Here is a 26,545-nt window from a genome sequence, read left to right as displayed (position 1 = left end):
CCTCACTTGCATAGTTTTTCCCACCTCTATAGAAAGCCCGCGAAATAAAGAAAAAAAAATCACGTGACTGACGCATTCATGCGCTACGATATTGTAGTGCTCCCAACCGTGCATGGTTTGAGTGACAGAAATTAGCTGCGGCTGTGACTCAACAGCCCAGTCTCAGCGCTGTACAGGCTGATAATTTTTGTATTTCGCGGGCTTTCTTTAGAGCTTGGAAAAACGATGAGGCTTTCTTTATCGGAAATAAATGGAATGGAGGTTTTAGAAGGCGCTCTCAAATTCTGCAAACACAGCTATTGTCTAAAGGCAACTGTTAGTCAATTAAAAAATAATTACTAATTACTTAACTTCAAAAAACATTGCCTGGGGTGAGCCAGTTGGCTGGCAGCTGTATACAATTGTGGCCTCTCTATCCTACCTCAAATCCTACCTCAAACTAACTGTGAGGAAGGCTTTAATCTTTTTCTGAAAAGAAAAAGATGTCACATGTATTAAACTTGGTTAATTTTACTAATTTTAAGGACAACAGAGGCCTTTTGTACCCTTCAAGAGATACCACTTTGTGGCTGACCTTGAGTATGTGTTTACAACTGCTTCAGTCTAAATTCAAGCAGACAGCTTGTACACAGTATACGCTACTGGCCAAGCAAACCTGCTAACTTGGGTGCTCTGACCACTGTCAAATTGGTGCAGCTGAAATCACTGCTTAAGTACCCGCGTGCACTTTTTCACAAAATGCATTAACCAGCGCAATGTCAAGCTTCAAAGCACCTGAAGATGAGCAGATGGATGCTCTTAGGACTGTTTGTGTAGTCAATAATTTCACAAAACAACTCATTGTTAGGACTGTTTGTGTAGTCAATAATTAAAACAACTGATTGTTGATGGCTTGTGTCCCATGCAAATAAAATAAAACAGCAGTGGAGAAGCCTTGTGAAGTACCTAAATAAAACTGCTCTGCCCTCCTCATGTATGTATTTTTGGCATATATGTTATGCATATGAGATGATGAAAGGATTTTAATTAGCACCTGGCTTACAGCGATGGTTTATAGTAGATATTGCTGCTGTGAACAGAGAATAATGGTAACACCACAGAATATCTCCGGAGAGCTCGTTTCAAAAAACGTTTTTTTTTTCTTTTTTTGTGGCCACTATCTGTCAAAAAACAACATCCTGAAGTGAACAAAAGAGAATATCCACAGAACATCGTCGGATGGCTCGTTTAAAAAACGTAGTTTTTTTTTTTTTTCGTGACCACTTTCTGTTTAAACTACATCCTGAAACTGCTCCTCACTTTTTCATTTGGTAAATTTCCTAATGCTACGCAGATCTCACGCTAAAGTCAGTATTTCCTGGTTACCAGTGCATACCGAACAGCGCAGTTTACTATCCATCCTTATTTGGCTAAAGGAAAGTTACTGCGACGCGCGAGGCTGAACAGAGATGTGAGAATCCGTGCATGCGCACAGTGCCTGGCCACTCTGCTACCAGTCTGCTGCTGACAGTTGAGTTTTCTCTTTAATAAAGCGGGCTCTGCGGGGCTCAGAAAGTTACATAAGTACAGAACTCATCCCGCATAAGCCGTAGCAGACGCCAGCGAAATAAGAGCGCTTTCGCACTAGTGCAGCCGTGAAAAAAAAACAGTAATTTCGAATGAAAAGCCAAACTTATGACATAGGTGGAGGTCTACATACATCAGCACAGGGAAAAATAAGCACTTATTACTATATATACGCGCAAAAGTATCGATACTATGTCGCACTATTGCAAGAAAGCATTGAAAAGTTGACTAGAAGATGTTTCAGTTGCGCCACCTGGCGGCGTCAATGAGAAACGGCGTGCCCCAGCGGCGTCGTTCGCGCCACTAGAAAGTATTCTAGTTCACTATATTGCAGAGCATAGAGTTCCTTACACTAAGGGTGCGTTCCAATTCTTAGACGTCTAGCAAGACTGCTTCGTAGACGTCTACGTAGACGTCTACAGGTTCGCGTATTGGAACGCGTCTACCTGTTTACGCCTAGCGTCACCTCGCGGCATAAAGGTTGAACTAAAAAGTTTGTACAACTATTATAACGCTGTTTTCTTTAAAGATTTACGACAATACAGGTAAAAATCACGTTTTTAACGGTTCGCCGATTTTTTGCAGCAACAATATTACATGTGTAATCGCCACAATGTAGATGGACTATTAGTAGGTTAACTTGTAGCAGACAGACTTCTCACGCAATGAGCATGCTCACGAATTGACGGAAGATAACGTTAGTCCGTTTTTCCTTTTTTATTACTGATGCTGAAGTGTACATGCTTCTCAGATGTCTCATTCACACAGCTGTAAAAATGAAAACATGCAAAATACTGTAAACTTGAGGCGATTACGGACGAAAGGTGATAACCGGCTACAGCAAACGAAAAACTGTGCCGTTACACCTGTTGTCTGTAGTCACTAGACGAGGAAACCAAAGACAACTTGTTTTAATAATGTACAGGCACAAAAAAATCAATGCGCAACAAGTCGGCATCGTCAGGCGAGTTCGTTCTTCCGAGATTAACTGAAAATCCGCGGAAGAGTTTGCCACGGCTACTACAGCAAGATAGAAGCACACACGTGCGCTGTGCAGCAGCCGTCCTGACTCCCGGCGAGGTGCGACGAGTTCGTCGATAACATCAAGACTGAAGCAGACTGAAGAAAGTCGTCGACAAGTTAAAAAAAGAAGACCAACAGCATCCAACGCACGCTTTCCTCTTAGCGCGGTAAAAGAATCTGCAGTGCTATATCTCACGACCATAAAGACAGCTAAATTAGCCTCTAGCTAGCGCATACATTGACGTAACAACTCACGTTTGAAAGATCGCATACTCCGACGTTCGCAAAGAGCACGACCACCGTACAGCTACTGCAACCACCGCACGCGCGACTCACTCAGCGCGAAACGCGCTCTGTCCGCCATGTTTAGACAGCAAAGTAGTCTGCATCGATGTTGACTTCGGCGAAGCCGTCTTCGCGAGACTGCTTCGCGAGAATTGGAACGCGTCCCAAGATGGCGGCTGCTCGCGTAGCCGTCTAAGTAGACGTCTACGAGGGGGTATTGGAACGCACCCTAACTAGAGGGAAAGCTGAGGGCGCTGCACTTCAGCCACCATGGGCGCGCTAAGAATCATGGGCCGGTGAGCTACTTGTTGCGGGACAGTCGGTTTTTCTCGGGTGCGCGGAGTGGTGTTACTGTGGTATCCCTCACGCACACACTGTCACACGGAGCTGTTTTTCGCATGGAGGAAGGAATTCCTGCATGGTTTTTCGGGACGTGCTGCTTGATAGAAAAGAGGAGGGTGGATCCGTGTTGAAAACACCTTAATTGTGGCATTGTGGTTAAAAGAAAGAAAGCGGACGCTAAGCGCAAGTCCGATCGATTTGTTTCTGAACGATTTGCATGCATCATGGTCGTATTTTATGCATGAATAAAGGCGTATATTTTTTATCATAGGTCTGGAGTAGCCGAAGGTTTGCTCGGCAAACGGGTGTTTGTACTACGCACGCTGTGGCCTGCAAGAGCGACAAAACGCGTCAGTTCGTCCAGGTTCGTCCAAGTGAAGCGATTTGACCTGTTTTACTCCCCATCGCAGCTGATAGCGGACGCGGCACCTACGCAAACCTTTGCTTGTTTTCGCTAGCACTTTGTTCATTTTTCAATATAGGCGCCGAGTAAGCACTCCAATTTGTAGTGTGACATATGCGCCAAAGGCCCATCTGTCTTAAAGGTGCCCTTCTGGATAGTCAAAACTTTACTTTCATCCAACTAGCCGCCCCCTTTTTTTTTCTATACATAATTGAAACTTGCGAACGCGAATTTGACATCAAGCCTGGCTGGGCTTACCTGCCGAATGACCAATTCACCGCTGCGTACTATTGCTCGATTCGATAAAATCCGAGCGCTTGCTTGAATTCGGCGACACCGATAAAATTCCTGTTGCGCATGAACAAGCTGAGGCAGCGCACGCAAAGTGGTGCTCGTCGTGCATTCAAACCCCAATTTTCCTAACTTCTTAATCGTGGTAACCTTGGTATTCGTATGCACATTTAGGCCTTTACCATCTCTTTTTCAATATTTTGCATGTTTCGCGCACTGTTACGTTTATTCCTATGCATAGCTGTTTTAATATTGCCTACAGTCGTTTGCTTCATCCTTGAATTTAGATGGCTTGTGGGCTATACGACCTCTAAGAATGCTTGATCAGGCACTGATTTCCGCTCTCTTTGGCCTACTGAGGCAAAGGCTGATGCCAATAAGGCTTTTGCCAATGCCCCAGCGTTTCCCAGGGGGAACCACGAGGAGGCGAGAGCGGCGGGGCACAGCTACGACCCCAGGGCTCGACTTCTCCTGCCCTTCCCCCCAAAAGTTTTTTGCTGTGACCTGAGTGGCCACTTCTAGGTGAGTGTCAAGGCAAAAACGTTAAAACACGGGCACGCTGTCATGCAGCAGAAACACTTCACACACTCACTTCACTTTGAACGAACACCACACACATTCCACTCTTGTAACTTTGCACTGTCGGTGCACAACCCGCAGATGTCACAAGCAGGGACCACTCCATAGCGTCTACTCGGAGCCCACATGAGTGGCTTCAGTGTTTACAGGGACCACTTCACAGCATCCACTATTGCGTACACACAAGTAGCTAAGCATAAATGCCAGTTGTCAGTTTTTACATCCATTCTCTTAGTATGCACAAGTGTGTGGGCATAAATGCCAGTTGTCAGTTTTGCATCCACTCTCTCAGTATACACAAGTGCCTGAGCAGAAATGCCAGTTGTCAGTTTTAACATTCACTGTCTCAATCCACACAAGTGCCTTGGCAGAAATGCCAGTTGTCAGTTTTAACATTCATTCTCTCAGTCCACACAGATGCCTGGCCAGAAGTGCCATTTGTCAGTTTTAGCATTCACTCTTTCAATCCACATGCGTGCCTGGGCAGAAATGCTAGCTGGCAGTTGTTCACTAAGCAAAAACAATGTGCTTAAAAAAGTAATTCCCTAACCTAAAAGCTGGTCCTTTAAGGATGAATGCTGCACACTGTAATAGTTAACGTGTTGAACGTAAATCGTTGAAGAAACAAAAAAAAAACACTGTTGCAGAAAGGGCATGGGCAAACTGTTCACTGGTGTGCAAAAAGCACACGTTTTGTGAACTGATGCCTGACATAAGCACCACGGTTTTTCTCGGTGACACGGCGGGCAATCTCTCGGAGCCGTAATCGAATGTACTTTTTTTGCACCACTCGTGTCAGGGTGATGACATGGTGTGGATCTTCAGTGTAGTGTGCACATTCCTCCAGTATGGCTTTGTGTTGCTGCACAAATTCTCTAAACGCTTTTAGTGTGAGTTCAGTCACATTATGCTTTTCAACAGCTGGTGTTTGCTGGAGCATTCTTTCAGCAGCATGCATTGCAGCGTGGACAAAGCGTGATGGCTCAATGAGGCCGCCCAGGTTCTTAATCAATGTTAACAGACTACTTATGCTGTCGGACACAAGGAGAGCAGCACATTCAGCGCAATGAAGGGTGCTGCTAATTGCCCTGACGACGTAGCCACCTATATACTCAACCACTTTGCTTTTGAATTCGCTTAGAGCAAAGTAGTCGTGGTCAAGCAGCAACTGTGGCAGTGTAGATGTTGGCAGTTGAAATCCATAGCAGCTGTCTTCCATGCAGGGCCTGATCTGCTGTCGCTGGCTCCTGGATAAGGAAATGCCTTCCAGCTCTGTGGAGACGTTGCAGTTCCTTGAAGCAACCACAGCTGCATGCACAATTGTGCTTCGGTAGGCATGCCGGAACTGGGCAGGCGACGGATTGTTGTTCCAGCCACCGCGCTGCCTGATGCAGCTGAAATACATCTCCAGGGGATCCTGTGTGAGCCTCCTCGTGCAAATGTACCTGCAAGCAACATGGTGGATGGTATGTGTGAGGAGCGCAGTGGTTTTGTGAATTTATTTATGAGCTCATGTGTCCCTTTTTGAACTCCCAATATTGTTCTGTTGGCTAATCTTTTTCTATCCTTTCAGCTTTCCTCTGTTGGGTACAAATGTGTACCTGTAATTGGTATCTGTCCCCTTCCTCTTTATTGCTTTCTCGGTATTTCTGTATGTGTGGGAGACAAGTTGTGACTGATGTTGGGCTGCTCCAGGGCTGCTTAGGGCTGCTCCCCTAACTTGAGAGCAGATAATATGAAACATTAACAAAAAATCAGTGTGGTTGTCATATCCACACATTGTCTTGTGCAGCACTCTCCTCTAGGGGTTGCCAGGTGATAACAGCGGCCTGTTACTTACTATGAGCATTGTTTTCCAGCACACACTGTTCTGCAACAATGTGCCATTTGAAACAGCTTTCAGTGTGGTGTCCCTACACTCTCCTAGTAGTTTGAAAGTTGCAAGTAATTTGACTTCTACGCATGGGACCGCATATTGTGTAAAGGCGAACCCCCCCCCCCCCCCCCCTTCCGAATCATGATAAAAAAATGTGGCTTTCGGTAAAGTGTATCCATTGTGTGCATAGTCATGACAGTAACTGAACAGTGAAGGCATGGCACGGTATCCTTAAGCTCTTTATTTGGATTGCAGATACTGGTTCATTGCTTGCTTTCTGGATGCATGGTAGAAGGATTATTTTCAGGTGTAGGCAGATTAAAGGGAGCATAAAAAACATTCACTCATAGAGTGACTCAGTGAAGGTGGCAGAGGAACGGGTAGCTTTGCCTACAGCTTTTATGCTCCGCTGCCCACGTTCGTTATGATCATTTGATGCCGCAATTTCAAGTGTTGCTGGGCACGTATGCTGTGCCACATGCCTGCTGCCATGGAGAGGAGGGGTAGTCCAGGGAGCCTCCATATGGACACCATTCTTAGGGTGTTGCAAAGGAAAGACACAGTATCTGTCACACTTCCTGGTGAACACCTGAACCACATTGTAACAGAAAGAAGAAGGGAGTTAAAGGAGGAAGAAAAAGAGCTGCCATAGTAGATGGCTCTGCAATGACATCAGACACCTACAGATCTTTACAACCTGCAGTGACATCACATCATCAGTAACTGCATTCGAACTAGGGAGCCTCCATAGGAACACTATTCTCAAGGTGGTGCCAATTCAAACATGAGTGGCATGAGTGGATGACAGGTTAGAGTGAAGTGGAAATCTTGGCGAGTTGGTATGGAATGATGTGGTCCCAGCGCACGTGAATGGGACAAAAGACAGTGGTTCCACACACATGCAACCTTTGTCTTTTGTCCCATATGTGTGCGCTGTGACCAAATGCACCAGATTTGGTGGGCCAGGCACATTACATAAGCAGTGGTTGTTAAATTTAGCTGGCTGCCGCTATTTTCTACAGCCCTTTGATATTGAAGCTCTTTCTTTCCTTCTTTCAATGCCTCCTTCATTCTTTTATGGCATGGTTCACGTGTCCACCGAGAAGTGTGACATGGACTGCACCTTTCCTTTCTTCTAGATCATTTTTAATTTTTGCTTATAAAAGAAACTGCAACAGTTTACTACAGTGGCTATGTTATTATTCATTACAGCATTAAAGAAATCACTGAAATAAACAATTTGAAACCAGCCGTGTGTCTTATATCAACAATTCAACATCCGGTACAGCTGTGTTGAATCCCTCTAGTTCTTTTTCTGTAGCAACCAGATGTGTAATGAAGTTTAAGATATTGCCGTTATCAATGAAAGTATGAAAATTCTGTGGTAAAATAAATAGTTCTCATTTTTTTGTGTGACATCATTAAGTGCAGAATGGAAGATTTGATCTACTATGGGAAAATTTCTGCCCACTGAGTATGCGCCGAGAAAAATGAGAAGTTGAATTTCTTGCATAAAAGAATGTCAAAAGTACTGGTGAGCACTGCATACATTAGATTGCCACCATTGCAGAGGCTAAGTAAACATTTATTGTGCTGTGCTGATTCTCCTATTATTGAGTTTGCTCTGTCTGTACAGCACTAACAGTATTAGGAATCACATTTAGCACTGTTTATCTCTGCTTGGTGCATGTGATAAAGCAAGAGGCAAAAGATTGCAAGCATAGACATGTGCACCAGGAGCGGCTGCCCCCTAATCCTCTAAGGTGGTTGCCAGATCTGCTCTGTACGTTTATTATCTCGGACCTCTGTCATCATTTGGAGAGTTATTGGCCGTGCAAGTTTTTTGTCGATACTTACAGCAGAGGACCCGTGATGTGTTTCAAGAACTGCTTACTTGCCACCCTTGCCTCTGGAAAGCCAAGGACTCAAGAAACTGTTTCAGGAAGCGTTTCGTTGCATCATTTTTAGTTCTGCATCATTATCATCAGCCGGGCTATACCCACTGCAGGGCGAACTCCTCTTCCATATTCCTCCAATTTACCCGGTGTACTACCATCAATGTCATCTATCTTCTGCATCCATGGCAAAAGGTGCTTTGTTTTTTATACATGTTTAAGTGCTTGTTGTATTCCATCACTATAAGATAAATGTCAAGAAGAAGAATCAAGAAGAAATGGGCATGGGCAGGACATGTAGTGCGAAGAGAGGATAACCAATGGTCGCTTAGGGTAACAAACAGGGTACCCAGAGAAGGAAAGCGCAGCAGGGGGCGGCAGAAAGGTAGGTGGACGGATGAGTTTAAGAAGTTAGGAGGCGTCAAGTGGATGCAGCTAGCGCAGGACTGGGTAAATTGGAGGAATATGGGAGAGGCCTTCGCCCTGCAGTGGGTATAGTCAGGCTGATGATGATGAAGATAAATGTTTTGTAACCAGTCTTCATCTTTTCGCTGCATTTTGGTTTCAACACAGTGCGAGGGGCACTGTGTTGAAACTTGGCTCGCCCTAATGCTGAACCCTGCGCACCCCTATGGCTGCATACAATTGGCGGCATGAATTTAGATATATCATTACTTAAGTTATGCAAAAGCCTAAAAATGTTTTTACAACCAAAGCACGGCGTCAGGTTTTGTGCCCTTTTACTGGATAGAGGAAGCGTATTTGAAGCAACACCGTCTCCAGCTTGATTTGCAGCTTTGGCATGAAAAATTTTGCTAACTCTTATCTACTGTTATCTAACTTACCACAGCAGTGAAACGCATACCAGTACACTCATTTTGGCCATTACAGCACTCCTGTGTGTTTGGAGGCAAACCTTGCTGCATACTATATTTGCAGTGTGAAAAAGCATGTCGGTGTAACTATAACCTGCCTTGTTTCTTTATGTACTTGTACTCATTTGCTTGCAATTGTACTCATTTGCTTAAATTGAGCTCGAACTGAATACGGGATGGGTTCAAGAAATTAAGTTGAAATTTTTTATTATTTTGTATGAATGAAGGTCACTAATGAAGCATAAACCAACTAGACGAACAATATACTGCATAAAGGATTCTATAAGTGCTATGAAAAAGGTCAGGTTATGGCATTTAGCAGTAATCACTTTTTTTTAATGTTTCTTTTTGTGATTTGTCAGTGCATGTGAAGCGTTAACATTGAGTGTTGCCCTATTTCCCACTCCTTTTCCCTTTAGCAGAGACTTTCGTCTCTGCTAAAGGGAAAAGGGCTGGTGTGCTTGTGTCTTAATTTGTCTTTTACCCCTGCCGTCTCAATAGCTGTAGTTGGAATAATCAGGCAATATATACGCGCTGCTTGTTCACTGCCAGAATCACACACATAGTGTTGAGTATCCTAGTGTAGGCTATTTCTTGGTCTTTTCTATTAATTATTACGAGTATCACATCATAACACCAGTGTTAACAATCTAGTTGCTGACAATTATATGAAACACAAAAAATGAGCATGCCAAAATGCACAAAAACTCAATGTGCGCACATGACATTTTGCGTCATGAACTGAGTTAATGTTGTCAGTGAACTGTTTAGGGATATGCAGCATGTGACTGTAGCATAGATGCGCACTCACCTGCATAGTTCAGCATCAAAGAGTGTCTTTGCCAGCTGTGACACACTCTTCAGCGTGAATGCTAGTGCAATCACAGACATGCGCCTGCCGTCTTGAGCTACCGGTGTTCCATCTGGTAGCCGAAGGTCCATTAGTTGCTTCCCTGCAACCTCCATCACCTCTCCTTGATACTGGAGTGTTGACGGCCGCAGTGGTGCCTTGAACCCTTTGGCTGTTGGGTTGCAGGAGTTTAAGTGGTCAAATGTCCTGAAAGATAATGCTAAATGGTTAGCTTTCTGCATATTCTTGTACACCAGTGCAAGCTGAATGAATTATTCATGTTCGTAAAGCATAATATGATATATGAATTTTTATTTTCATATGCTATGATAGGCATCTCATTTTCTAAGAATTTATGTATAAGCAAGACCTAAGTTCTGCTTAAATATTTGCACATTACTGCCATTAACCTTATACAGGCATATTCTCAATGTCTCAGTGACACAAGGTTTGTGGAGTGCTGTCACCAAAGGTGCATCACCCAGAAACTGGTGCCTTTGTAGATGACGGCACCTGCGGCATCATGTCATAGGCATTCAGTCCTTGTGCAGGCGGCCCAAAAGAGGGTTTTCTGAAGTGAGCATAGTTGAGATATGTCTAGTTTCAGGCACATATCCTTTAATGATACCTGTGCAAATGTAAACTGTGCACATGCATGTATTTTATACATTGTTATATTACAAATATTACCCTTTACAGGCTTATACTATAGGCCCGAGCTCAATAGGATATTGCTTGTACATGTAAATAGGTCATTAAGAGATACCCCAAAGCTAGCCATAGGGGTTTTGAACAACAGAAAGCTATTTACAGGGTATCTGCCAGTCGCCTGGCTGTGTAAGCATTTTCGTCTGAACGTTTCGTCTGCACAATTTGTTAGCCAAAAAACGAGCGCTTACTATAAATAGACAAGGTGGGCTAAAGGCAAGGTGTTCACTATGTTGAGACATCGGAGCTGTAATAGCGCACTGTCATGCCAATAGTGCCTTGCCCACTTTGTGTGATATAACACAAATACAAATGAAGGCCTTGTGCAGAGAACAGGCTTCATCTCTGACTGTAACTGGAGTTAGTTGCTGCTTACTACTTCTTAAGGTTGCCATTTAGTGTGAAATCATTACACCATAAAATTTTGTTGGTCGTTTTCTTATTTTACTGTGCCTTGTTTTCCCTTGAATTGCTATTTTTAGATCCTGATTATTTTCATTTCAGCCGCTTCCTTAATCATCACAATCTGTGGATACAGGCAGAGAAATTTAAACATGTTCAGCATTGCTAGACCTGTCCGAGTTGTGACCCTTGTAGCATTAAGAATTAGCCTTAAGGTAAATAAAACATTGTCTTATTGATTTATGTCTCCTTGTTTAAAGTGGGACAGTTAGAGGTTTTGCATACCTTATGTCCTGAAAATTGTTTTTGCGTTAACCTAACCATATGCCATTGTTTACAGTACCTTACAAAATACATGCAAAGCAACCTATCGTAGGTCTTACCGATCAACCATGGCAATAAACTTGGCTGTTCCACTGCAGTCTTCAAAGTCTGGGAGTTGCAGCCGTGAGGCAAACTCTAGGGCCTTGCTGACAGAGCTGCTGAATACCTGTGCGGCTAGCTTAACTTTCATCACCTATTAAAGGAAGAAAAAAGCAGGATATTAAACTTCTGCTGGCGACCTTACAGAGGTTACCTCACCTGTCGATAGTACTCAATGTGGGCTCTTGAAAGTTTGTTGGCTGCACGTAGCCCTTCCTTATCCTGCAGCTCATGGAGGCGCACAATGTGTTCCCACTGGATAGTCTGTGAAGTAAAGGGCCACAGGATTTTGGGTTAATTGCAAAGCCATCTTAACTGCCTTGGCATTTACAGTTTCTTGAACACTAAACAGCTTGTTTGCCTTTCTTTAGTTTCTGCAGTGTTAAAATGACATCCATGTCGTTTTACTTCTGCAGTATCCTAAGGTAATATTCACCGCAAAGCACAGTTGAAATCTTGACTAATCTTCTACCACCGTATAATTTTTCATTACTGAGTTAAGCATATCATGCTGCAGTGGCTCGGGGGTTTCAGTGCTTAATCACTGAGTTGGGCGGCCAGTGACTGACCCCAGTTATTGTGGTCATGTTTTGGTGGAGGTGAAATGCAAGACAGCCTTGTGCTGTGCATTGTTGGTGCATAATAAATAAATCTATCTGGTCGAAATTATCTGGAACTCTGCTACAGTGGCTTCACTTTGGGACATTAAGCACCATAAAGCATGAGTTAAGCGGCAGAGTGAAGGATATCCTTAAACAGGGAGAGTTGAGTAGAAAAACATTGCATGAATGATTTCGTTAAAGGAGCACAGCAGTATAATTGCACTTGCCTTATGCTATTGCTTTCCGCATAGTTATGTTGAGGAGGTTACTTTCACTGCAGACCAGGTTATAAGCTAGATGGGAGCAAATTTTCAAATGCTAGTACATTTGCTGAAGGCCATCTTTTTTTCTGTAAACGTCTTGTCGTGGTAGCTCAGTGGTTAGGGTGCACGACTACCCAATGATGTGAGATTGACTCCTGGTGGTGGTGGCAGCTTTTCGATGGGGGCGAAAAGAAAGGCGCCGGTGTGCGATTACAGTCTGTGCATGTTAAAGAACCCAAATGGTCAATATTTCTGGAGCCCCCTTATTTCATCTTTCATAGCTTCATTTGCTTTGGGATGTTAAACCCTATAAACCAACAAATCATTTTTAAACAAGATGCAATACTACGATTAACTACAACTTTTGGATCCAAATATAATTTTGTTACAGATGAATGCCTGTCGGCAAAACAGTTGTACCTATCTTCCCTTAGGCCGTTCATTATTATGAAAAGTGATTGCAGTGAGCACAGCCTCTTTAATGGTTTGTTTTATATTATTTTCCATAATGTCACTCAAGATTTAAATTCAAGCAAAAGGAAATTTTTGCTTGACATAAAAGCAAAATGTTCGTCAGCTACATACTTTTATTTTAAACGCAGCCACTGTATTTATGCTATTTGCTTCGGTAGCCTAGTCATGCTATATGAACAAAGCTTTGGCACTGGCAAGGGCATTGTCTTTCAGACATACAAGCCTGATGTGAATGTTATTCCTTATAGCTTAGTCATTTACAGTCATTTAAACTTCTTTTCACTTCCCTTAGTCTTCACATTTGTAAGTGCAGCTGTGTTAGTGGCTTTAGCTTGTGTGGGAAACTATGAACAGCAGGCTATTTAATATATTTTATAGAGGCAGTGCATAAGCTGTTTTAACACAACACCATTAAAGGTCCCATTCTGCAGCAAATATTTCTAGCATTGCTGCTGCCAGCATTGCGAGCTGAAAAGTCATGGCCACAACTATGCGAGTTCGTAGGTGAAACAATGGGCCACCGATAGGGTTATGTGACATCACAAGACCTTATGTTGGGAGGAGATGAAAATCTAACCCACCGCCCTTGGATTCCCAATCAAATGTGCTGTCCTTAGGCCACACAGGCACATCATATGGCTTTGTTGAATTGGTGCTTTATATTTTTGTCCCTTGGTCACCCGTACAGTATGGTAACTTACAACTATATGCTAATGAGTGTATGTGATATTATAGAGGCATAAATTACAGAATTAGTGATTGAGCGAGTAACAAAATGTGTGCATCCACAAGAGCAGCTGCAGACAAGAGTCATTAATGCTGTCGCAGCATACTCTTAAAGACGTAGCTTAAGTGCCCTTCAAATTTCTCTTTTTGTTGACAGCTGAATACACTTATCAGTTCTCATTGCTAAAATATAGCATTTCTTACCCCATAGAAGCTGCTGACTAGGACACCTTTGTCGCCAAGGAGATTCCTGAGCAGCTTTATGCCATGGCAGGCATCAAATAGCATGAAGGTTTTTTGATGCTGATTTTCTGGGTGGGGAAAGAAGGTCTTCAGGTCTTTGTATGAATGCTCGTGAACCTGGCATCCAAGCAGCTTTGCCATTGACACATTCGCGCTGAGGCAGTCACATACGACAGCCACTACTGTCAGTCCACACTCAGTTATGCAGTGGATGCCATCAAGGAGCAAGTTCTTGAGCACTTCCCCGGAGAGGCCAGCATTGAGAAAATAACCAAATGGCATCTTCCACGGTGCTGCTATGCCAACGACCATGAACACTAGTGCCTCTGTTGCTAGTGGTGCATCATTGAAATCTTCATTTTCTGGCGAGTGCCCCAGGTCTACATAACCGATGAGACGGCCACTGGAAGCATCAAGCTCACATGCCTTCCTTATGCTCATCCCGTCAAGTAGTATAGAGCACAGTTGCTCCCGTGGTGAATCTTGCCCATGTTTGACCTTTAGATCATTGAGTGCTTCAGCAGTGAAGCCTGGCCAGCCACTTACAACTTGTAGCCATTTCCTGATCGCCTGTGCACTAGGCATAGGAAACAGCCTGCCCAAGTATTCATAAGCCCGTGGCGAATAGTAGTAAAGTGTGGAAGAAAATTTTTTCATCTCGTCATTATACCTCCTGCGACAGGAATGCTCAGCAGCTGCATTTTCTCCCCATCCTTTTAGAATTTCTTGTGGGAGGTTCTGAAACTCTTCAAACTTTTTTTCAGCTTCTTGGGAAATCAAATTTTTCACCTTCATCTCCTCAATGACATTCAGTAATGTTCCACTTTTTTTCTCATATCTTGTTGTTTTTTCGTGCAGCACTTTCAATTTCTTTCGGGCAGACGTAAGACCTTCTTCCAGCAGCTTCACCCTGTCCTCGGTTATTTCGCGGCTGTATGTGTGGTCATGTTTTACTGCTGAGTTTTGGTGACTGGTTGATGGCTGTTGAACTGTTAGCAGGGAGATTGCAGCACATGGTATGTCTCCTGAGCCTGGTGGTGGTGTTGGTTGTTCCTGTGAAGCCGTGTCAGCACATCCACTGTGCTGTGGTACTTCCTGGGAGCAAAAGGCGTCCATGTTAAACTTACTTGTCTGCAATTGCCATACGTCTTTAAAATCTGTGGTGTAAGACCATTGCCACTTGTAATAAATCAGGCCAAGAGGTTGTCTCAAGTTGTAGTGTCACATTATCCCACACAACTTTATAGGTACCTGCTGAATGTGCTCAATGTTTTTAAATATTAATGGTAATATTAATGGTACCATCCTTCATGGCAACTACAGTAAGTTGCATCACTTCCTGATTAGTGCTGTGCCTGCACTGCATCATCTAGGCAAAGAAGATAAATTTCATTTTTTCTGTGCCGAGCCAAGAAACTGTATATTGACATTTGGCCTCTACAAGCTATTCTTTTTTAAGATATGTGCTTGTTAATTGTTGAAACCCCCCAAAAGTACATGCATGTGTGCATAACTACCTGTGTGCATCCAGTGTTGTGTTGAAACTGCGATGGCACTGCTCCTTCATGAAGCACACATTGTTGACGCCCTGCTTTAAAATCGCTTGCTAAGAAATGAGCCGAGCAAAGTGTTTGGTATCTGCTGGGCCTGAAGTCTGGTTGCCCCATCGCTTGCAGCCATTTCGAAAGTAAGTCGGAGTTGTCCAGTGGGAACCTGTGCATTGAACACATTTGCTACAGGTGAGAAACCGAAAAAAAAAGCTTTTTTTTTTTTTTTTTTTGTATTTTAGAGTTAACTTGCTAGCTGCAATGAACAGGTGAGAAAATGAAAGAACGCTTTTTTGTTGTGAATTTTAAACTTCAGAACCTGCTACTGTCAAACTCTGCACATTTCTCGTGCCGACACTTGCCTTTTAGAAGCGCCAATTACTTCGACAAGCTACAGTTACCTTACCCGCAGTTGAAATTTTCCCACCCATTTCGAAGCCGGGCAGTCACCGCGCGCATTGCAGACGCGACTTCACGAATTCACGGAAATACCAACGTGATAAGCAGTGGTAAATATATACGCCAGGTACTTACTTGTGATAGGACAGGCTTCCGCTTCGTACTTTGTGGTTCTCTTTGCAGAGTCCGTACGCACAACGCCAAGACGTGGTGAGAGCCGTCAAATAGCGCGCGCCGCGAGCAGACGAGCAGTAGCAGACTACAAACGTAGTGCGCAAAAGCCACAGTAGTGCAAACGCAACAGAAGACTGCGCCAATAAACAGTTTCGGTTTTCTAAAATGCCATCAAAATCTTCTTGAAGTAAATAAGCAACCGTATATATTTTCAAAAACTTTTTTCTTTTTATGGTATGCTCAACAGGTGCGAAATTTTGGTTTCCGCGCAGCTTAATACTCAGCCAATAGGAGAGCGAGCGATCGCTTATATTGGATAAATTTCGCACTGACATGCTGTTTCTCTCTCTTTTTGCAATTTATAGTCACAAAATTGAATGTTAGAACATTATTTACTGTAGAACAACTTTTATCTTTGCATTAGTTTTGGCCAAAAGTTGTAGTTCTGCACTCGGTAGCTCTCCGGCCCATGATGCTTTGAGCGCCCATGGTGGCTGAACCGGTCGTCTGGATACTCCATGTAAACTCCCATAGATGGCAGCCCAGCTTTCCCTCTAGGTAAGAGTAGGAAACTCTATGTTGCAGAGAGCCGGCTCCGTGAACTGCGCATGCGCGCCCAGGACCAAAGTGGAAAGGAGGATATGTTGCTGCCCTGGACGGGAGCGGCTAAAACCCGCCATGAATAATGCCAGTGTTGCCTGGATTTTTGCTGGACAGCCGCCCTGAATCCCTAGCAATCCCTAGGTCGGATTGTCCCTAGTTGGGGGCACGGCGTGCCGGCGGGCCACCGCTCATCGCCCGCCAACCGCCCTGCCTGAGGTTGCCGCCGGTGCCGCGGCGGCGGTTTGGTGCCGTGGCTTTTGTTGTAGTAAACGAGGCACGGACGGGTGCGATCGAACTGACTGGTGTGCGCGCCATGAACAACCCTGGCACATCTGCTGCGGCTTCGGTACAGAAAGGTTAGTGCCCGGTCTGTGAAAAGATTTGTTTAGTTGTAGACAAAGCATGCCAATGAAGGTGCCGCCATGTTCAAATTTTAGCTGCCCCATTTGCGTACAATGTTCGTGATTATATGCTGTCCGCTTACCGCTCTTATTTGTCACATACTGCAGGGATTTGTGCCAAGGTATGCACTTACAGCACGCGCCAATTTAGCACGGTTGAAGGCGAGCACTGCACTGTCTTATGATGCTGCTAACTGGCGCTTGATGCTTTGTCTTCTATCAACCAGATACTCACGGCACTTGTCAGTGATTAGCTGCTTAGGGCGACGAAGCTAATTTTATGCTTTTTTCGTTCTTGGCCCAGCTTCTCCATACGCTGTTCGTTTTGATCACATCCGGGTGAAATACTTGCCTATGATATCGCTCGAGCATCACTAGCTTGAAACTAGTGATACATATTGAGCACCAAAAGCTCGAAACTAGCACTGAACCTTTTACAGCCAAAAGCGGCAGCTATATGTATGATGTTCTGCGTACCCTTGATGAAATTTTACCTAGTTTGCGTCGGGTACGACAAAAGGATAAGCTCTGTTGAGACAACAGAAATGATAACGTAAATACCGTTTAGACAACTCCATTGTAGCACGGAGACCACGTAGCGGTGCTGCAAAGTAATGAACTCGCTACTGAACTCCCCTTATGTGTGTGTGATTTTTTTTTTTCCTGTACCTTTAGTTTCTTACACTCCTTACTAGAGCCCTGCACGGGTTGGATTTTCCAGCCCCTTCCCTGGCCCACGTTTGAAGACCATCCCGGGCCCATGGTTCCAAGCCCATCGGCAATGATTACATGTCCCGGACCCGGCCTGCGCTTCCACGACGGCCCGTGCCAAAACTGCAAAGTAAGTCTGAGCAGATGCCTTAAAAATTGCTTAACTAGCACATAACAATAAATCAAGATGAGAGACAAACCTTGCAAAATATTCTTGGTAGAGAAGGGCACAGTTAAAGCACCGACAGAAGCAAAGGCTTGGTGAAGAATATTTTGATAAGACATTTGATGTAAAGCTATCTAGCACAATGTACATTTAAAAGGTATGGACTACGGGCATTTTAACTATGACTCCTTATAAGCAATTGGCTCTTGGTGCAAGTTCTGTGCTTAATCGCCTACAAAAGGCTGCCCCTGGCAACTTTGCCCCAGGAACATGTGTGGGCAAGGGCAGAAAAAAAACGAAATTTACATATTCATTGAAGAAATCACTGCCACATTACCACATCTCTGTGGAGACGAAAAGCGGTAGTGTCTGTTCATTGTGCATGTATATGTTATTGGATACGTAAAGATTCCTAACGCAATGAGCTCTTATCCTACAGCATTTACTGTAGCGTAGAGACATTCTTTTGGGGGGGAAGGGGGGGGGGGCAAAGCAGACAGTCAGAATTTTTATGAACAGATGGCTGCCTGCCGAGCAGTCAATTGAAGGTCCTTGTCCAGGGGCTGTTATGAGGCTTCAAATGTCCAGCCGTTAGCGGTAACACAAAGGTTAGAAGCTACCCTCTTGCTCACTGATTGCTGAGAAATCCTAAGTTGATGGTGTTGAGTACTTCAGTAGGCACGTGCTCAGGGGTGTGAAACTCCCTATACCTCCCAGCGGCCACGAATTACAGACGCTAGCGCCAAACTCCCCATTATAGGATTATAGCGGGAGGGGGCGCGTAAAAAATGGACTTGACGGGGGAGGCCGTATAGCGGACTGGTCCAAAAAAACGGTGCGCTGAAGGGGGTGTGGATAGGTTGCTTCAAGCAGCGCGGGTCACGTGCGCCCGGGAAAACGCTCTGCCCGTGGATTTTCTACCGCATCATCGTTCTGCCACGGCGCGACCGGCTCGCGGCAGGAACAGTGTGATGGAAAGAAAAACCACAAGCATAGCGCTCTCGAGGGCGCAGGCGCTCGCGAGCAAGCGTACCCGACCGCAGCAAGAAATAGCACAGAGAACAGCAGGTATCGTTTCTCTTTTTTATTAACTGCACGTGAAACAGAAAATTAAAAGATGCGACAAGGTATCCCTCAGACACACGCACTTTACATAGCTAACAGTTTACAGTAGTGTTCTGTGTTCTACGCTAACATTGTAATCTTGCAAGCTTGCTTTATCACTACAAAAGAACCCAGTTTGCCGGCACTGCTTCTGTCAGCATGTGTACAGTTGATATGAAATTAAATAAATGATGCACATATTCATTCTACGCATTCCATACCATCAAAGCAATGTAGAAACATGAGCAAATACCTGCGTTCTAGTTACCTAGTTTGGTATTTGATGCAAGTAATCACATGTCACTGTGCTATACATAACCAAAATGCATGATTAAAAATTTACACTACCCTTCCTGGAAGAACAGTCTTCTTCGAAACGCACGTCTCTCCACAGTACATGAAGGTAACAAGTTCAACACGAAACACAGCGGATATCGCCGACTGTAATGGCCAGCACAATCAGCAGACGAGATGGGTCCACGGAACTGGAGGTGCACGCAGACAAGTCTCTCGTCTCACGAAGGGGCGAAGAGCCAGCAGGAATGAGATGCACAGAGTAAAAGAACCGCGACGAAAAATCGCAACTCGCTCGCATTCAAAACGAGCGGAGTCGTAACGGCTGCAGCGGTTCACGCGAGGACGAAGCAAGCCACGCAGCGCAGTCGGCGGCTGCAGTGCGAGGGGAAAATTTAGGCGCGAGGGAGAAGTCCTCCTCCCAGCTTTTTCTTTCCTCCTTTCGCCCCCGCTTGCGAGAATTAGACGGGACGGAAGTGCCGCTGACTTTCCGCGGCCTGACGTGCTTATGCAAACGGGCTGTGTCATGCATGACAGGTCACAGCACTTCATAACACCTCCATTGTAGTACAGTTCGCTATCGAGTTTTGAGCCTTTTCTTTTTAACTTTTTTCACTTGTGTCATTGAATGCAGCTCGGCATGTTCGTACTAAATTACTTGGACAAAACACAGATGGGCACTGATTAAACTCTGTTTACAAATTAGCTTTCTCTCATTCTCTGTCAACATATGTACTAGTAGTGGTTTATTCATAAACCACTGGAATGATTTTAGTGCTGGAATTCCATCATCTCCAAAAGAAGCCATACACAGCTTTACCCAGCCTGGCCTGGTTCCGCCACTGCAAGCTGCAAGCCCAGGCCTGCATGTCAAGCCCGAGCCAGGTCCAGGCCCATAAAAACGGCAATTTTCCAGCCCGGCCCAGGTTTTCGGGCTGCCTGAATTCATGCTGTGCTCCATATACTGTTGAAATTATTTGCCGAGAATAAGTTCTCAGCAGGCAGTACTTTGGTAATCTTTGTTAGGAAGAAATTACATGCCATAATTTTTTTGCCCTGGAAACTTGCTTACACGACTACCTCAAAAATATCACCCAGACGTGTCCCTTGCCTGCAGTTGCTTGCTGTACAAACAGCATTGCAATTTATTTGCTGACACTATGGCGCATGTAGTGCGAAACAAAAGGAGGTCATTATTTGCTAAAAGATGATTGTGAAAGTATGAAAAATTTCAGTCACTGCTATTTTCATGGGAAAATGTCGCATGGCCTTGTATAGCCAATTAGGGCCAATTGATGAGAAATTTTTGCTCAAGATTTCTGCCAGCAGAGTAGGCACTGCTGTCATTTCTAATAGCTATTTCGTTGTTCATTCATTTGCAGCGGCACCAACATGTTCTGTTGTCTGTGTTTTGTGCACCCATATTCTGTTCGTTGCTTTAAAACATTTCTGGGTAAGTGCAGTCGAGACCGCGAGCATAGTGTTGGGCAAATTCACCAGGCGGCATGACAAAAGGAGGCAGTGTGGTGTAGAGGAATCCACTTGTGCTTGTGACAGAGACTGCAACCATGCCAGACAGGTTGCCAAGACATCGAACGAGAAGCCAGACTAGCCTATTGCTGAGCTTACCAAATGCGGAATCAAGCCAAGACTGAAGCGGCAGCTACAAATGCGGCACCGGCCGATGGCTAATGCTCTTGACTTGGTTCAAAGAGAGCTGAACCTCCACAATTTTTAATATTTCATAACAAAGGCTTTCAAGGATTTGCCTCAAGTGATTCCAGGTAGCCCTGCATGCACAAACCTTTGTCACGGATACACCTGCAAGAGACAAATAGTGGTGCGTAATTGCTCCAAGCGATGTTCTCTTTGTTTTCCTTTTTAACTTGATACCATGAAAAGCACCCTGTGTAGCAGCACCTGCTGACTTGGTCATATCATGTGGCCTTGTGTTGTCACACAACCTGACGGACAGTCATTGCAGTGCTGCGTCACCTTCCTGCCACTTGCCAGATACATGCCCATAATTTTTCATGGATGCCAGATTTTCTGCAGTATGGGACCCATCAGAATATTTTTTTGTTGCCAGAATCCAATAGTGCAGTGTTTCATGACTTTTTTGTCACTTGTCCGGCAGCAAGAAACATTTATTGCCCAGATATTTCGATTTGAAGTTGAAGAGGTCTTTTTTCCTTCCAAGGGATTTAGACTTGGGAAAAATACCTTATGTGGTGTACTCTAGTGTCGCTGCCCTGCAGATGGCAAACTGATGTGCCAGTAAGGTCTGTGCATGCACGCTGGGACAGCAGAAAATAGAGAAATAGAAATATTACGAGATAGTTTGGCAGACTCCTATGCTTATCATAGATATGAGACATCGGTGACACTATCAACAGCCAGCAAAAGCATTCAGCACACTTGGGATGCAATTGTTTAGCGGTGAGTGAAAAATATGTGTAAAAAATGCAATTGCACTACACAAGTAATGTAATGCGAGAGGTCTCAGCTGTTCGTGTGGTGCAATGGCTAAGACATTCAGTTAACAAGGTGCGAACAGAACTGATGTGCTGTGACGGTGACGTGGCATCTGTGGCGAAAAGGAAAAAGCACACTCAGCGGTCAGACGTCGTCAGAACACCTGATTTTCTTCAGAGGCTGCAAGTCATCGTGAGTGACAACCCAGAGAAGTCAATGCGGGCCATTGCAAAGGAGCTCGATGTCGCAGAGTCAGCTGTCAGGCTTGCTGTGCACAAGGACGTGAGGTACCATTTCTGTTTCATGAGGAGGGCGCAATTCTTTTCTGGTAAAGCTCGGAAGAATAGTCTGCTCTGGTCCAAGCGCTTGCTAGGCAAGCTGAAGAGCCTGGAATGCTTTTTTTTCTTTCAGATAAAAAGAACTTCGATCAAGACCAAAAAGCTAATTGCCATAATGAAAGATGGCTTTACTGAAGCGCTAATGAGGTGCTGACAGCATTGCACACAAAAATTCTGTCTGTGATGGTGTCAGCAGCCGTCAGCAACAAGGGTGATGTCATGCTGCCGCAGGACTCCGCGTTAATGCTGCCGAGTACGCAGAGGTGCTTGCCACCGTTGTGAAGGCCTGGACTGATACTGTTTCGAAAGGAAAATGTGTCTTTCAGCAACATTCGGCTCTCGCCCACACCGCCTGCGTCACCCACGAGTGGCTGGCCAACAACTTCCAATAACCACATCACTTCCAACTTGTGGCCTCCTAGTTGTCCAGATTTGAATCCACTCGGCATCGTTGAGAGAGAAGCGGACAAAAGGCCACATAATACAAAAATCTCTGAAGGTCGCCACTGCGAACTCAATGGGCAGTACCTCTAAGAACCACCTGATCCGTGCATGCAGCCATTTCCGAAGCTGAATTGAATTGGTTATTGCTGCAAGTGGCACATTCATTGAGTAATGTGAAAATAAACAGTTTGGTGAAAATATATATATATCTGCTGGAGATATTCTCTGCCTGAAGCCAACATTGCATCCTCAAATGCCTCGCGCACCCGGTATATTGCAAGATATGTGGCTCGAAAGTTCTGGCACAAATCAAAATGCAGTACTTATTCTGTATCTAATTTTGAGCAAATTATGTGTGTGAAAAAAAAAGAAAACGAATTCATCTCAAATTTTGACCACCGAGGTCTTCTTTATACGTCTGCAGAGCTTGCAAAGCTCGTAAACACGCTGGAAAATTCGATTTTTTAAAATTATTTCATTTCAATAATTGAGATTAAGACAAGCAGCATTCATAATTTTGCTATGTTTTTGAAAAGCCCAGAGGTTCCCGAGCCTGGACATTCTGCCCATGACAAAAAAATTACTCTTCGCATAGAGAAGTTCTACGTCCAGATGAGGCTCTGTTTTTATGTGACGTCACTAAACTAAGAGCAGAGCTCTAAACCAGAGCAGATAATGCACCTGAAGGTGAGGAGATGGAAAAAATTATGTTCTAAAGACAGCCAAAGATGGTATGAAAATCTAATAAACTACATTTGATGACACTCGCCGCATATCCGGCAGCAAAAAATCAAATAATTGCTGAGATATTGCAATAAGAAGTTGAGGTTTTTTCTTGTTCCCGCCGGTGGAATTCAAACTGTGGCCTCCAACTACGTAGTTGGAGTTGAGTGACGCACGCTATGACGTAAGCGGAGACTCCGTGATAGCTAGCGAGCCGGCGCGGCCCGCGGCGTCGCATCCCTCAAGGGCCAACTTGGCAACAGCGTACTCGCAATGACGACCTCAGCCGAAATAAATAAAACGATAAAGAGAGTAATTTACCGAGCGATGGGCTCATAAAGGAAGAAAAAAAAAACATAGAGCGCTTGTAATGCACAATACTTTACATGTTTCTCAAGCTTTTGCGCTCCTTCTTGCACTGTGTATAAACAAACCGAGCCCTCGGTCATCGCAACGCTTCCTGACATGTTTACATACAAATAAGATTTAGTTACCAGCAAAATAGTGTCCTCGCTGCTGCGCTTGTCAGTTTTGAAGCTTCGTCGCACTTTTTTCCTTCAAGGTTTGTGCTACAGCTCCGTGTTCAGCGAAAATTACGTCCACGGTAGCAGAACATGACCGAAGTGCCGGCGCCACTACATTTGCCAGCGCTGTGAAATTCCACATGTTAAAATGGATCCAGTGCACAATATAGTGCGCATAGGCATCCAGAACATTAGTTGCAAGACGTGAGAGCAGGCAGCATGCGCCGATGATCAAGAAGTTGTAATTTTTAGACCGGCAGCAGAAACACTTTATTGTAAATGGGGCCATGACATAAAAACTAGAAATATTTCGAAGGTTCTTGTGGCGCGGCGTAGCCGAGCGGTTAGCGCCGAATGTTACGGAGCAAGCAGTGCCGAGTTCGAGTCTTACCGCTTCTGCCGGTTTTTTTTTTTTTAACCTTTTGTAATGTATTTCTGGTGCTTCGTTATTTTTAGTTTTTACATTTTACCCGAGGCCCTTTTTTTCGCCGGGCGATGAGCGCATTATATCGACGCTCTCCTTGGTATGAGCAGCAAGTATGCCCCTTTTGTTTATGACGCCTGCAAATAGCACGTTGAAGGTCTTGTTGACGCAGTATATGTTGGTCAGATGTGCCATGATTTAGTGAACAATTGAATGATAATGCGTTTTTCCTTCGGTACTTAGCATATGTATGCTTTTCGTGGCGTACGTAGCTGCAGTCAAGCGGTCAGGTCGCAGTCGAAGCGGCAACGGCGGCGATTTGTTGGCGCAGAAGTGTGAACGAAGGAGTGTGTCGGCGGTAGCGGATTTCGCTCGCTCGTGCCTCCGAATGCTCAAATGGGAACCATCAAGGCGCATCTGCTGCTCCAAGCTCGTAATTGAGGCGCTGCAGGTTCAAACAAACTATCCGAGTGCGCACGAAATGCCTGAGCCGAAACATAACCAAAACTGAAGTGGGCGCCTGTGGCGCCTCCAAGTATATTTTTGTATTTGCCTTGCAACGTTTACGTTGTCTTTTCGCCGTCGCTTACGTATGATAAAAGCGTGTTATCATGTTTGAGAAAAAACGTACTACCGCATTCAAACATGCAACGTAATTCGCATTTGTCAGCCTCCGGGATCCCTAGCGCGTCACGTGATTTGTTGTTGCGAGCCTCGGCCGTTTGGCTGTGGTGGCGATACCTGTATTTCTGTTATTCTTCTTTACTACCTTATAACAGCTCTGTTTTCAGTAAGAGTGGTCTTTTTGTAATCAGGAACTGGCATTCTATCGATGCAAACCCACTTCCTTTCTCTCTTTAGTGTCCCTTCAATGACTCTGCCCGCATCTTGTGTATTTTCAAATTTGGCAGCTTAATTCATTCACGTGCTCGTAGTTAATTGTATTTCAGTGACATTTTCATATAATTCTGTAGTGTTTCTTATGTTGGTACCATATGCTTGAACTATATTCACTTAAAGGGCATGACAGCTAAAATTTGAGCATAAACTGATTATTGCATTTCACTCCGTTCACGTTAATTATAAATCCTCGAAATTTGAGATTTCAGTGCAGTAGATAGTTTAAAATGAATTTTTATTATTAATAGCGAAAGCAGCTTTATGGTTTGGCAACCTTGGGCGCTGACGTCACACGATATCATCCCCATGTTTTCTGCTATTCATAGTGACTGCGGCACTCTTGCATGCATGCCGTGGATTGTGGTCACTGAGAGCCTTTTTCTTTCTTCAGCAAAAATATTTCATTCGCATATTATTTTTACTTTGGCAAGCCTTCACTATAGTGTGCAACCTTAGCGATCCTTGGACTTGTTTTGGGCTTCGTCTAGAGCATCCGCCTCGCATTCGGGAGGTACGGGGTTCGATCCCCAGTACCGCCGGGTACCCACCGGTTTCCAATGGGTACAAGATTTCCTCCGGCCTGGTGCTCGGCTCTTCTGGGGTGAAATGCTTGGGAAAAGGGGCCATGAACCAAACATGTTGGTTCAAGAAAAAAAAAAAAAAAGGGCCACATAATGGGCTGTTGCCGCGCAAGGCGGACTTATTGTTGTCCGATGGCGGAACGAATCACTGCCACATCGGCGCAACTATTTTTGTTTTTTTAATTTGCTGTATTGTTAATCAGGACATTTCCCTTTGTATGCGTCGTAACGTGTTGCCTGTTGCGAGCTGCACATGGGAGACGAGGCCTTGTCAGGTTACACACCTTTTGCCTCGTCTTCCACTTTCACTTGAAAGGAAATAAAGTGAACTGAACTGAACTGAAGATTGTCGAGAAAGCCAAAATAGATGTGCTCATGCTGTATTATTTAAGCATACAATCTGAAGCACATTATTTTTACGTTTTGAGAGTTAGTTTGTTAGCAACAAGCGCTCCCATATATAAAAAGGCACATGTCCAACGTTTCCTTCCTGGTCTTAAATCGGCAACCAATCAGCAACACAGTTGATATGAATCGAAGTTCGGTTTACATCCGGCTTCTGTTTTGGTGAGCAGTCAAGGTCGACAAGTCTCGTTCTGAACGAGGCCAATTTGGGAAAGCGACCCACGGGTTGCCTTTGCAAGTGTGAACATCGGTCAATCTGAGCGGTTCCTTAATCGCACACCCTTTGCAATCCTTAATCGTGAATGGGCCTTTAAACTGCACGCTGGTGACATGTTGTTTACAGTCAGTCCGCAGTAAAACATCTTCAGAACGCAGCGGGCCTGTTTGTAAGCAGCACAATTTCTGCTGCCAAGAAGGGTAGAAAGGCCTTTATGACTTATTGGAGATTTAATTCACCACATGCTCTGAAGTTTCTTCAAAAAGTCGATATTTCTGCTATAAAACAT

General features: G+C 44.4%; 1 long non-coding RNA gene across 2 annotated transcripts; it reads left to right on the top strand.

Moving 5' to 3' along the window:
• The first annotated feature begins 3,132 nt into the window (after positions 1 to 3,132).
• LOC146205785 (uncharacterized) lies at positions 3,133 to 13,075 on the top strand. Of its 2 annotated transcripts, none has more exons than XR_014704259.1 (3): positions 3,133 to 4,432; positions 5,713 to 5,955; positions 11,198 to 13,075. It is a non-coding gene; the product is annotated as an uncharacterized LOC146205785 (long non-coding RNA). The 2 variants fall into 2 exon arrangements; XR_014704258.1 differs by lacking the exon at positions 11,198 to 13,075 and having other exon boundaries at positions 3,133 to 3,403; positions 3,488 to 4,432; positions 5,713 to 5,849.
• Positions 13,076 to 26,545: the final 13,470 nt, after the last annotated feature.

The sequence above is a fragment of the Amblyomma maculatum genome, chromosome 1 (assembly GCF_055883805.1).
Source record: "Amblyomma maculatum isolate TAMU_Amacu chromosome 1, ASM5588380v1, whole genome shotgun sequence".
In the NCBI taxonomy this organism is placed as follows: domain Eukaryota; kingdom Metazoa; phylum Arthropoda; class Arachnida; order Ixodida; family Ixodidae; genus Amblyomma; species Amblyomma maculatum.
This window is presented reverse-complemented; position numbering and strand designations above follow the sequence as displayed.